A 13,388-nucleotide genomic window follows, 5' to 3' on the forward strand; every position below is an offset into this window, starting at 1 on the left:
CTAGTAGTTCCAAATGTAGTCCAGGAACCTGATACGCCTACTGCTACTACTATTCCAGCACTTCAAGAGGCTCTGGCACAGTTCATGAGCATGTGCACCACTTTGGCTCAGGCAGGGTTGCTTCCCCTTGCTGCAGCTACATCTCAGGCCGGGGGAGGAGTACAGACTCTCACCGCCCGCACTCCAGATCAGCGAGTTCTCATTGGTTGGGTTCTAGGTGTCATGGCGACACAGCCTATGGTCCCAGTTTAGCAGGTGGTGAGGACCTCTCGCCGAGTAGAGGATAGGCGGACCCAGGAGAGAAGGGGTAGATGAGGTCAGGATAGAGAGTATAGGGAAGTAAGGAGACCTCGTAGACTGGAGAGACCCACTGGTCCTTATTTTGGAGGAAGAGTATGGCATGGTAGAGGTTTTGTGGGTCAGCCAGCTCAGTTTTCATCTCAGATTTCACATAGTGTTTCAAGTGTTCAGGGGTCTTGGAGTACTTGTACCGCACAGTTCCCACTGCCACATCCTCCCAAGGCTTGTTTTGAGTGTGGTGATACACGCCATATGATGAGAGATTGCCTTAGACTTGGGAGGGGTGCACCTCCATAGACTTCTCAGCCGCAACATGCCCACAGAGTTCTCAGGCTATGGTTATAGCTCCAGTTGCTACCCCACCTGCTCATCCAGATACTATGCTCTTCCTACTCATACCGAGGCTGTTGCCTCCGATTTTGTCATCACAAGTATTATACTGGTTTGTCACAGAGATGTATCGGTTCTATTCGATCTAGGCTCCACTTACTCTTATGTGTCTTCTTATTTTGCTCCGTATTTGGGTGTACCTCGGGATTCTTTGAGTTCCTCTATTTATGTTTCTACTCCTGTGGGAGATTCTCTTGTTGTGGACTGCATTTATCGGTCGTGTTTGGTTGCTCTTAGTGGTTTTGAGACCAGAGCCAATCTATTGTTACTCAGCATGGTAGATTTTGACATTATCTTGGGCATGGACTGGTTGTCTCCCCATTATGCTATTCTTGATTGTCACGCCAAAACCGTGACGCTGGCTATGCCAGGTGTACTGCATGTTGAGTGGAGGGGTACTTTAGATCACACTCCTAGTAGAGTTATTTCTTTTCTTAAGGCTCATCGTATGGTTGAGAAGGGGTATGACGCATATTTAGCTTATGTGAGAGATGTCAGTATTCATACCCCTTCAGTTGATTCAGTTCCAGTAGTACGGGACTTTCCCTTGTGTTTCCATTTGATCTTCCGAGCATGCCGCCTAATAGAGATATTGATTTTGGCATTGATTTGTTACCGGCCACTCAGCCTATTTCTATTCCTCCGTATCGTATGACTCCTCCTAAGTTGAAGGATCAGTTACAGAAATTGCTTGATAAGGGTTTTATTCGGCCCAATGTATCACCTTAGGGTCCTCCTGTCTTGTTTGTGAAGAAAAAAGATGGTTCTATGCATATGTGTATTGATTATCGCCACTTGAACAAAGTTACAGTTAAGAACCGTTATCCTTTTCCTCGCATTGATGATCTGTTTAACCAGCTTCAGGGTGCACGGGTGTTTTCTAAGATTAACTTGCGCTCAAGTTACCATCAGTTGAAGATTCAGGAGCCAGATATCCCGAAGACTACTTTCAGGACTCGGTATGGTCATTATGAGTTCCTTGTTATGTCATTTGGGCCGACCAATGGCCCAACAACCTTTATGCATTTGATGCACAGTGTGTTCCGAACGTATCTTGACTCGTTCGTCATTGTCTTTATTGATGATATTCTGGTGTATTCCCAGAGTCGGTAAGATCATGAGCAGCACTTGAGGACAGTGCTTCAGACCTTGAGAGAAGAAGTTGTATGCAAAGTTCTCAAAATGTGAGTTTTGGTTGGATTCCGTGGCATTCTTAGGACACATAGTGTCGAATGAGGGTATTCAGGTGGATCCAAAGAAAGTAGAGTCCATGTAGAGTTGGCCCAGACCATCCTCAACTACCGAGATCCGCAGGTTCCTTGGCTTGGCAGGCTACTACCATCGTTTTGTGGAGGGGTTTTCATTGATTGCAGCCTCTATGACCAGGTTGACCCAGAAGGGTGCTTCGTTCTAGTGGGCGGAGGAGTGTAAGGCGAGCTTTCAGAAGCTCAAGACAACTTTGACTACAACCCCAATTTTGATACTGCCTACAGGTTTGGGGTCTTATACGATTTATTGTGATGCCTCGAGGATTGGCCTCGGAGCGGTGTTGATGCAGGATAGTAGGGTCGCATCCAAATAGTTGAAGATACATGAGAAGAATTACCCTGTTCACGACCTTGAGTTAGCTGCCATTGTTCACGCCTCGAAGATCTGGCGCCATTACTTATACGGGGTTCCTTGTGAGATTTATACTGACCATCAAAGCTTGCAGCACCTGTTCAAGCAAAAGTATCTAAATTTGTGCTAGAGGAGATGGTTAGAGCTACTGAAGGACTATGATATCACTATTTTGTATCAATCGGGCAAGGCCAATATGATGGCCAATGCCTTGAGTCGCCGGGCGGAGAGTTTGGGAAGTTTAGCATATTTACCAGCATTAGAGAGGCCTATGGCGATGGATGTTTGGGCCTTAGCCAGCCAGTTTGTGAGATTGGTTTATTCGGAGCCCAGTTGGGTTCTCGCTTGCGTGGTTTCTTGGTCTTCCTTATTTGATCGTATCAGGGAGCGGTAGTATGATGACCCTAATTTGCTTGTCCTCAAGGACAAGGTTCAGCACGGTGATGCCAGAGATGTGACTATTGGTTATAATGGGGTATTGAGGATGCAGGGTTGGATTTGTGTACCCAATGTTGATGGGCTTCGAGAGTTGATTCTAGAGCAGGCCCATAGTTCGCGGTATTCCATCCATCCAGGTGCCGCAAAGATGTATCAGGATTTGAGGCAATATTGCTGGTGGAGACGGATGAAGAAAGATATAGTTGGATTTGTAGCTCGGTGCCTCAACTGTCAGCAGGTGAATTATGAGCACCAGAGGCTGGGTGGGTTTCTTCAGTAGATAGAGATTCTGGTATAGAAGTGGGGGCGGATCACCATGGACCTTGTAGCTGGGCTCCCACGAACTCTGAGGAAGTTCGACGCTATTTGGGTGATTGTGGATCGGCTGACCAAGTCCGCTCCTTTTATTCCTGTGTGTACTACATATTCTTCGGAGTGGTTGGCAGAGATTTATATTTGGGAGATTGTTCGTTTGCATGGTATTCCAGTGTCTATCATTTCAGATAGAGGTACTCAGTTCACATCATGGTTCTAGAGGGCCGTTCTACATGAGTTGGGTACTTGGGTGGAGTTGAGTACAACATTTCACCCTCAGATAGACGGACATTCCGAGTGCACTATTTAGATTCTTGAGGATATGCTACGTGTGTGTGTGATTGAGTTTGGAGGGTCTTGGGATCAGTTCTTGCCATTGGCGGAGTTGCCTACAACAACAACTATCAGTCCAACATTCAGATGGCACCGTATGAGGCTTTATATGGTAGACGGTGTAGATCCCCGGTGGGTTGGTTTGAGCCGGGTGAGGCTAGATTACTGGGCATAGACTTGGTTTAGGATGCTTTGGAGAAGGTTAAGGTGATTTAGGATAGACTCCATACAGCCCAGTCCAGACAGAAGAGTTACATGGACTGGAAGGTTCGTGATGTTTCCTATATTGTTGAAGAGTGGGTTCTGCTTTGGGTTTTGCCTATGAAGGGCATTATGAGATATGGGAAGAAGGGAAATTTGAGTTCGAGGTTTATTGGCCCTTTAGAGATATTGAAGCATGTTGGGGAGGTTGCTTATGAGCTTGCCTTACCTCCCAGCTTGGAAGGAGTTCATCCGATATTTCATGTTTCAATGCTCCGGAGGTATCACAGTGATCCATCGCACGTGTTGGATTTCAGTTTAATCCAGTTTGACAAGGATCTATCCTATGTTAAGGAACTAGTGGCAATATTGGACAGGCAGGCTAGAAAGCTGAGGTCAAAGAACATTGCATCAGTAAAGGTTTAGTGGTGTGGCTAGCCGGTCAAGGAGGCGACCTGGGAGACCGAGCAGGATATGCATTGCCGTTACCCTTATCTTTTCACTACTTCAGGTATGTCTCTATGCTCGTTCGAGGACGAACGAATGTTTAAGTGTAGGAGGATGTGACGACCCAGCCGGTCGTCTTAAGAATTAACGCCCCAATCCCCTATTAACTGCTTTCCCTGAGTTTATTTATGCTATTTTGATTTGCCGGGATATTCGGTTTTGAGTTTCAGAGAGATTTGGGACACTTAATCCCTAAATAAGAGCTTAAGTGTTGGAAAGTTGACTGTAGTCAGAACAGTGTGAACACGGTCTCAGAATGGAAATCCGATGGTTCCGTTAGCTCCGTTGGGTGATTTCGGGCTTAGGGGCGTGTTCAGATTGTGTTTTGGAGGTTCGTAGCTAATTTAGGCTTGAAATGTCGAAAGTTGAATTTTTGAAGTTTCCGGTTCGATAGTGATATTTTGATTCGAGTGTCGGAGTGGAATTCCGAAAGATGGAGTAGCTCCGTAGTGTTTAATGTGACGTGTGTGCAAAATTTCAGGTCATTCGGACGAGGTTTGATAGACTTTTTGATTGAAAGCGTATTTTTAGAGTTTTTGGAATTCTTGGGCTTGAATCCGATGAAAAATAGGTTTTTTGATGTTGTTTTGAGTGTTACGAAGGTTGGAACAAGTTGGAATGATGTTTTAGGATTCGTTGGCAGGGTTGGTTGAGGTCCTGGATGCCTCGGGTGTGTTTCGGATGCTCAACGGACCATTTTTGGACTTGGAAAGATTGCAGATTTTCTGTTGTTATGTTACAGAGGAAACATTCATCGCGTTCGCGAGAGGGTCTCGCGTTTGTGTAGAGCATATGGGTGAAGCAGCTGAATCATGCTTCGCGTTTGCGTTGAAGTCCCGCGTTCGCAAAGGTATGGACCCGTTGGTCTTCGCGTTCGCGACATGGTCATTGCGTTTGCGTAGGGTCTGCTAGTGTGAGCTATACGTTCGCGAGTGGATCTCACGTTCGCGAAAGAGGAAGTTGGCCAATAGATTTTTTTGTGCATAGCGTTCGCTATAGTAGTCTCGCATTTGCGAAGAAGAACACATCTCGGTAGAATATAAAATTTCAAAGTCGAGGGTTAGCCATTTTTGTGAAAACTAAAGCTTGGGAGCTCGGATTTGAGTGAGGTTTTGAGGAATTTTCAGAGATATCAATTGTGTAACGATTCCTTACCCTTTTTTGCTTGTAACCCATTAATCTAAACATGAATTCATCATTTAATTTCGTATTGGAGATGAAAATTGGGGAAAAGTTGGAAGAAAGTTCTTACACCTAGAATTCGACTTTTGATTGGGAATTTGACCTTATATTTGGAGAATTTTGGTATGCATGAACTCGGGAGAGTGTGAGGATTCTGAAAATATAAATTTTACCTAATTCCGAGATGTGGGCTCGAGGGGCGTTTTGGTCATTTTACCTAATTTCGCGTATTAGCTTAGAATTTCTTTGTAGAATCAATTACTTGAACTGTTATTTACATTATGCAATTGAATTGAATAGATTTGGGCCATTTGGAGTCGAGTACTCGTGGAAATAGCGTGATTTTAGGTTGATTTTGAGCCAGTTCGAGGTAAGTGGCTTGTCTAACCTTGTGTGCGGGACTTTCCCCTTAGGATTTGTATTGTGATAATTGAAATGCCTTGTACGTGAGGTGACGAGTGCGTACTTATGCTAATTGTTGAAAATTCGGTTTTTATTAAGTAACTTTAATTGTGTTTTCCCTTTTTATTTATTCTACCTGCACTTTTAAACCTGCTGTTAGTTAGATAAGCATGTCTAATTGACTTAATTGCTTTATTTTATTTAACTACCTTATTTGTATTACGTGAAGCATAATAGGTCAGAATTGTCTGTGTTACCTTGTAATGAAGTTGGGTTTATTTGAGTATTCCTTGTGCCATTGTTGTGTGTTTTACTTTGGGACTACGGGACGACATCCTGGGAGATCCCCTGTACACATTTATGATTTGAGCTGAAGTGCAGTATACCGAGAGATCCCCAGCATGTATATTGAGGATACCAAAAGATTCTCGGGATACCAAGAGATCCCTAGCATATACTGAGGATACCGAGAGATCTTCGGGATACAAAGAGATCCCTATCATACATTGTGGATACCAATAGATCCTCGGGATATTAAGAGATCCTTAGCATATATTGAGGATACCGAGAGATCCTCAAGATACCAAGAGATCCCTATCATACATTGAGGATACCAAGAGATCCTCGGGATATCAAGAGATCCCTAGCATACATTGAGGATACCGAGAGGTCCTCGGGATACCAAGAGATCCCTGGTATATATTGAGGGTACTAAGAGATCCTCGGGATACTAAGAGATCCCCGGTTATTTCCTTGTGATTGTTTTGCCTCTGTTTCAGTTATCGAATTTCTTGTTTTCCTGTATTAAATTGTATTGTTAGCTTTCAACTGTACTGCTTATCTTATATTGTCATACCCTATATTTTTTTTATCTTACCTTAGTAGGGCCCTAACCTTCCTCGTCACTACCCGACCGAGGTTAGGCTTGGCACTTACTGAGTACCGATGTGGTGTACTCATGCCCTTTCTGTGCATGTTTTTCATGTGCAGATCCAGGTACTTTCACTCTGTCTTATCATCCTTGAGGTGAGGCACTTCGGTAGAGACTTCGAGGTATATCCGCCGCGTCCGCAGACCGAGGAGTCCCTTTCTATCTTTTTGTGATAGTATAGCCCTTCAGTATTCCCCTTTTGTTAGACATTTCTGGAGTTAGAGCTTCTTATGTATCTCTTAGCTTGTGATTCATGGGTTTTCAGGTTTTGGGAAAATGTGTATTGGCCATTTTTATAGGAACTTCTGTACCAGAAACAATGGTATCTCCAATGAGAGTTAAATATTGTATATGCCGAACGACACTTTTAAACACTATTTATCACTCTTAATTCTATTTTAATTTGTTTTTATTCCACACTTTGGTTATCTTCCGCAATTTAGGATTACCTAGTCGTAGAGGACTAGGTGCCGTTACGATGGTTCATGGAGGATGAATCGGGGTCGTGATATCCCACAATTAAAACAAGCACTAGAGCCTCTTCTGCAAGTGCCATAGTGATTCTTCCCACATTGTGCACAAGTGGGTATACGAATCTTGCCTTGTCTATAATTTGGAGTGCTACCAGTAGAAATATTTGATCTTTTTTGATTACGTTGAGCTGATTTAGGAACACTACCAACCTTTGAATTGTCAAACTTCCCTCTTTTGGATGGACCGCCATAATCTGAATTAGCTTTTCTGAACTTGTTTTATTTCTGTTAGCTTGTTCCTTGTCAATTCTTTTGTAAGGCCCTGTGAAATTTCTACTCAAAGACCCAAAAGCTCGTAGTGCCAAATTAGGAATATGTGTTAGAAATTAGAAAATTTCTTCGCAGCGAGCAATCTCGCCGCAGTTCGGACCCTTTAGATTGATCTGTGCCTTAAAAAGTTAAGGAATAATGTTTTCCAGAAAAGCACATTTTTGCGGTCTGTTATGCGATCACATTATAGCTATGCGGACCGCATAGTCACCGCAAAGTCAGACAATTTGATGGTTAATTTGAGGTCAACTATGCGGCCAATTATGCGATCGCATAATCAATATGCGGGCCGCATAGTCATCGCATAATCTCATTGGAATTTTTGTGAGGGGCAGTTCTGCGGTGCATTATGCGACCGCAGAACAGGTAAGCGAACTACATTCTTGTCACATACCTGGGCAGTTTGTTCAAGTTTTCGGGGCTATTTTTGCGGTCCCTTTTGCGGGTCACATGTTCATTATGCGATCGCAGATCGTGTCGAGGTTCCTATTTTCTAACTTTGAAAATCCGACCCCATCCCATTAGACCCTTTTAAGATATCCTACTGCAAAAGAGTGAGAAAGGAAGTTCTAGAGAGAGAGGGTGACCTTCAACAACTCCCCACTCAATCCTTGCCTAAGCCCTTGAAGATTATCAAGAAAAGCTGCTAGGCCTTCACCCCAAGAGGTAAGAACTTGATCCCTAACCTTTGGCTTTGAAATTCACACTAAAATGAGTAAATAGCAAGTGGGTTCATGGGTATAAAAATGTATTTTCTTGCATGCAGGAATGATAATGGGATATGGAAAGATTGTGAGTTAGAAGGATAGCAATTGGGGTGTAAGGTGATGAAAATCTCTCACAAAAAGGGTCCTAAAGTCACAATGCACACTTAGTGCTTGATAATATACTTAAATGAGCTAGAAGCTTAATCATGTCTCTAATTCTTGGTTCAATTTATAATTTTCATAAAATAGATTTAAGTGCTAAGAGTCTCGGAATTTTGTAAGAATTTAAGGAAAGCTCTATTGAGGTATGTATGCCTAAAACCCCCTCCTATTAGAAATTGAGCTCCATTGGTGTATATGCAAATATGGTAAGACTGAAATTGGATTGATGAATTGATTGTTATTTCACATGAATTGGTTTTGCAACTGTATATACATGATAAGTGTACCTCAATATGTTCAATATACTATTCTTGATAATTTAAAGATGTGTGAAGAATATAAACTATGTGTTAGAATGCCTAGACCTCAAGTCAGGATTTTAAATCGGGATTGACATTCCAACTATGTAAAATCTTATCTATGTTTACAACTTGAATTGCTCTTGTATGTGCCTATTATCCTAAATTGCAAGGTTGGTATTGAAAATGGACATGATGTGATAATTGTGGCCCGAAGTGCCTATAAATTGATATGTGCAAAATAAAGGTTGAAACAAGATGATTAATGAGAAAGGAACAACGCCTCAGTAAGGCGGCTTAGTCGGTCGGGCCGAGATCGGATGCCATGCAGCACACATGGGGTATTGTGCTGATATTGAATTCCGAAAAAGGAGAATGAGATTGTGATTGAGTTATATGTCTCAAATGAGGCAACCTAGCCAATCGGGTCGTGATCAGACTCATCTCAAGATAGCGTTGGTATTGTGAACAATGATCAATAGTATGAAATGCCCCAAACTAAAGCTGTGGAAGTTATGTGAAAGTCATATGTTTCTTTTATTTCATGATGTGGTGTTTGGTTAAAGCTTGATTGTCTCTTATGATTTCCTTGTTCTTGTATGATAAGTTCTTTCTAATAAGATGGTGTTTAGTTATACATGCTAGTACTATTCCATGGTACTAACGTCCCTTTTGTCGGGGGTGCTACATTTTTAAATGAATGTAGGTGGCTCCTTAGCGGATAATGTCGATCGCGCGTAGCAGAGTATCCTCCTCTCAAAGTCTTGGTGAGCCCCTTTTTTCCTTCAAGGGGGTTATGTTGCACATCTTTTGTTGTAGATTTCCACTTTTGAGGTATAGCCGGGGCCTTATTACCGGCATTTTCATAATTGTCTTTTGCATCCTTAGAGGCTCCGTAGACGTTTGTGTGGGTTATGTACGGGTGTTAAATGGGTCTATGAACTAAGTTGTAAATCTAAACTCTTGTTTCTCTAGATTTTAACTATATGGAATCTTGGAAACTTAACTACGGCTTAAGGTTGTGATATAAAATAAACTAACAATATTGAATATACAATCTTTCCTATTGTCCAAACAAATGAAAGCATGGTTTCCTTAATCATATTGAGTTGGGTAGAAAATGTTTGATAAGGCTTGCTCAGTTGGGTTCACTCGATTGAGCGCCGGTCACACCTTCCGAGGTTAGGGCATGACATCTTTCCCAAGTAAGAGCAACTTTAACTAGTTTGGAAAAATGTTCATGTTGCAGGACTGTCACAGACTTTCGAATAGAATCATTCAAATCGTCTTCGAACCGCTTGAAGTTATTTGTTTTATCATCAATAATACATCCAGCGTAACGAGAATGCTAGAGAAACTTTTGTTGATATTCAGCTATATACATACCCTTTTGCTTTAAATCCTAAAACTCCTTTTTCTTTGCGTCACGATAAGCAGATGGAACATACTTCATATGGAATTCTTTGAAGAAATCATCCCATGTAAGCACTGTAGGTTTTGCTTTGGTCTTTGGTACACTTACTCACCATTCATAAGCATCCCTTTGTAACAGTGATATGGAATACTTAAATTTGGCAACTTTCGAACACTCTAATTGCTCAAATACTCTCCCTATGCGCTCAAGCCATTATTCAGCATAAGTAGGATCAACAGTGCCTTCAAACTCAACTCCACCCATTTTTTGCATTTTCTCAAAGTTTAATTCATATTCGTACTTTGTTCCAGCCATGTGATGAAAGAAATCAAACATTTTTGAAAAGGAGAATCAACAATAGGAGTATTATGACTCATATGAGGATGTGACCCAACTCTTACACCCTTATTATTTCCCACTTCAGATCCACTAGTATGAGGAAAATTAAGATCAAAATAATGTTCTCCAACCCTTTCTTGTAGTAAGTTTGGGCATAAAAGTTATCTGAACCATCACGAGCGGCTTCGATAGGTCTATTAGAAAAAGAGGCCATAACTTAATTCCTACATAAGAGAGTTAACATTGCATTCGGGACATGTACATGATGCATATGCACAATAAACACAATGAAGCATGTTAAAAAGAGATAACTACACCAGTAAGTCACAACAAAAGTCCTAGAATCGCAAGTCTAAAGCTCTAATCCAAAACTTGTAGCAATCCCTTTTGGGAGGGCTCTACTTACGAAACAAAGCTAGTTTACTACTTACAATGTTAAGAAGATATCAAGATGGACCGAATCCCCAAATCAAGTAGGGTCGAAACCCAATAGGCAAGAGAATCAAGAACCATATTCAAAATGGCTTTCTAGTTCGTACTTGACATGGACAAGTTCCATAATCAAGACGAACCACAAATCCAAAGTTAAGATGGACAAAGATCCAAATCAAGAGGTATACCAATATAGGTGATGAAGTCACTGCCACAAGAAGAACAAAGTCTCAACAAGGATGCAAAATGATCAAGCAATCCGTACAAGTTGGTGAGTTAGCGAATATCTTGCAATACTTGATATAACATGAATATAATGATAAAAATTGAAGACAAGGAAAATCAAAGCTCAAGTTATTTCAAACATTCCATCAAGTAAAAAGATTACAACTTCAATTTTATACACAAACCTTGGTGTTTTACCACAAAATAGTTCTACGACAATCTAAGGATGTTTGAATCGTCTACGCCATAGACCAACCAAATTCATACACTTCCTCAAACACTTACCCTTAGATTTTACAAGGTTATATATAACATAAATACATAATCAAATATCTATATAAGTTTAGTGATTTTAATATGTCGAACTAAACATGATATCGATGGAAAACATCCTAAATTTTTTAAACATAAATTTTGGACAGTACCACCATCTTGTGATGTGGCTACGTTTTGAAGATGTAAACGAAAAAACTAGTCTTTATGGTCTTCATTAATGTTGTAGATACATGGCTTGGGGGTTCAGAAGAGTCTTGAATCACCCCTCATATCAGTTTTGTGAAAAGAATTATGCTCAAAATCCTAACAGTAGTACATGGATGGTTTGTAAAACAAATACTGGGCAACACCTGCCCTATACTTTACACCACTTTTGGGTAAATACAAGAAAAACTAGGTCTTGGTGCCTAAACAAAAGTTATAGAGCTATATGTCACGACCCGAAATCCCAACCGTGGGGTTGTGATGGCGCATGACATCCACTTGCTAGACAAGCTAACGCTAACTAATTAACACCAGAATCTGCACAAGAAGTGCAAAAGTGTATCATGAGTACAACCGACCCCGTGTACTCTGTATGTGCTGAGCCTAAGCTCAACGAAAGTAGTGATGAGGTTGTGGTAAGTCACTCACAAAAACTTGTACGAAATAATAATAACAGAACATAGGAATAGAAATAAAGCAGTAAACTCGTATAAATGGACCCGAAGGTCAACTGCAAGAGGGAACCAAGAATAACAAGATCTCAATCTCATATCACAATACCGAGATAAAACTCTCCAACAACAAACAACTACAACACAATAACTGTTGTAGCGTGCAACCTGATCCAAATAATTAACACAATAACTGTTGCGACGTGCAATGGCACGACCCAAAAACCAGCCCGTTGTGATGGCACCTAACCCAGTCCTCTAGGTAAGCCAAATAACAGTAAACCATAATATAATGATAATAATAAGAGTCAAAAAGGAAATAACTAAATCTTTTATGCATATCCCCAAGGACTAGTAGCACAATTCAATTCAATTTTACAAAAATTGAACTGAAATAATTACAACATCTGTTTGGATTGTACATGAACGAAATTCGAATCTAAAGCTACCAAGGATAAGTGACAGCCATAACTAAAATGCTGGTACATCTTCAATGCCGACTCCCGCCATACATAGTAGCAACAACTCCAGCAGAAGTATAGCATGAGTACAACCGGCCCCATGTACTCAATAAATATCATATAACCTCGGCGAGGTAAAAGAAGCAAGAACTATAAATGATACTCACTAACACCTGTGTAGTTCATAATTTCAACAAGTATAGAACATATATACGATCAAATCAGGAAATCTCAGGTAAAACCGCTTTGATGCTAACAATTCTTTATTTTAAAGTGTTCTGCTCATTCAAAAACATATAAGGAAGATATGCAAGAACAATCAGGTAAACAGTCGAGGAAATTTCAAGTAAAGATGAAATGCAATAACCAAATATCAGTTCTTTGCGGCGTGCAACCCAATCTAATAATCATATGCAAATAAAGCCTGTTGGGGCGTGCAATCCGGTCCAATATAGTAACCAGCTCTCCCAGATCTCACATCAACTAGAAATCCGTTGATTTCTCACAATCCGCGTGTACACCATCAAGAGAGAAACATGAGAGGGTCACCCTGGGGGATGGATCCGTATCCACACACAAGCACGTCATATTCAACGTGCTACCATCCCGGCATGGTCACAAGCTCAATATCAACTGCACGGATAATGCATATGCTGCACAAACAACTCACGTGCCATAATATCAGTATATGGATCCGCATAGATAACTCACATGCCAATACTCATAATCTGCCCGACATGGTCATAAGCATAGCAACACAATCTATAACGACCCAGCCAGTTTTTGAGAATTTAAGTTCTGATCAATGACATAAGGTCCTGTGAAGCTTCAAATTATGTGTATTGACTTGCGTGCATGGTTGAATTCAGTTACCAGAGGATTCAAATTCAAATTGGAAGAAAGATTATAGTTTTGGAAGCTTAAGCGGTGAGAATCTGACCGAAATTGGACTTTTGAGTAAACAGCTCTGGAATGGGTTTTGGATGATTTTAACA

The sequence above is a fragment of the Nicotiana tabacum genome, chromosome 22, assembly GCF_000715075.1.
Source record: "Nicotiana tabacum cultivar K326 chromosome 22, ASM71507v2, whole genome shotgun sequence".
Classification (NCBI taxonomy): Eukaryota; Viridiplantae; Streptophyta; class Magnoliopsida; order Solanales; family Solanaceae; genus Nicotiana; species Nicotiana tabacum.